Below are 1222 nucleotides of genomic sequence, written 5' to 3'. Positions count from 1 at the left end.
CAATATCTGTATACATGTGCTTATATATATATATGTATGTATGTTTGTATATATATGTATGTATACATACATATATAGACACACGTATGTGTGTGTATATATATAAACACATGGATACGCAATCACATACACAGACTTACATATATGTGTGTGTGTGTGCGCGCATTTCTTTTTTGAAACGGTAAATATTGAAACATATAAAGTTATAAACAGCAGCGCAGTATGTAAATATTGAGCAAAATCTACCCTTTGGATAGAAAAGTCGATATCGCCCAAGGGACACGAACCCCTCACCTAGTGCACACAAGCCGGGCATTATACCACTGGACCAAAGAAATACTTCATATTTCTCCGTCCATTTTAGACAGATTATTCTTATCCGCGAGAATTGTACGTTACTGATGTCATAAGCTTTCATAAACTTTTGAGAACGGTGAATCTCGAAGCATATAAAGCTATGAATAATAGCGTGTACATTTTGTGTTATTGAGTTTTACACACACTGACACACACACGCATATATATATGTGTGTGTGTGTGTGTGTGTGTGTGTGTGTATCCATACGCACAAGCACACACACACATATATATGTACATTTATATACATATATATATATGTATGTATGTATGTATGTATATAATGTGTGTGTCCAGGTGTGTGTATATATATATTCATACACACACGCATTTAGAGGTGTGTGGGTGTGGAAGGTTGTTTGTATGTGATTGTGTGTCTGTAAAGAAAGGAATTGATAGAAGAAATAGAGAGAGAGAGAGAGAGAGAGAGAGAGAGAGTAAAATATAATCCCAGATTCATTATGATCACAGATGAACTGTCTCAATTTCCATCTGCGCCACACTATGCTGTGTATGATAGAATTGTACTAACCAAACATATTGAGACCCATACGGCACCGATACCGACGTTCACACAGACACCTCGCCTACCTTGTCATCATGTCATATCAAAGCGTGTCATCAACAGCTGGAATCAGAGATAATAATGCATTCTTAGGACAACGAGTTTGCAATCAAATTTCTTTCCAGGAATTTGTCTTTGGTTTTATTGCAAGAAATAAAACATAATCTCAGAATGCCAACCATAATCTTGAGTCTGCTTTTCAGACTCTACAGGTAATTATTTTTCTTCAGATACAAGAGGATTATATATATATATATATATATATATATGTGTGCATAATATATATATATATGTATATAT

The 1222-nt window shown here is 34.6% G+C and overlaps 1 protein-coding gene across 1 annotated transcript in view; it reads left to right on the top strand.

Annotated features, from left to right (window-relative positions):
• LOC106872414 (uncharacterized) overlaps window positions 1–1222 on the top strand; it is a 161158-nt gene that overhangs the window by 52655 nt on the left and 107281 nt on the right. The window lies entirely within an intron of this gene.

This window comes from Octopus bimaculoides, chromosome 13 (genome assembly GCF_001194135.2).
Source record: "Octopus bimaculoides isolate UCB-OBI-ISO-001 chromosome 13, ASM119413v2, whole genome shotgun sequence".
In the NCBI taxonomy this organism is placed as follows: Eukaryota; Metazoa; Mollusca; class Cephalopoda; order Octopoda; family Octopodidae; genus Octopus; species Octopus bimaculoides.
This window is presented reverse-complemented; position numbering and strand designations above follow the sequence as displayed.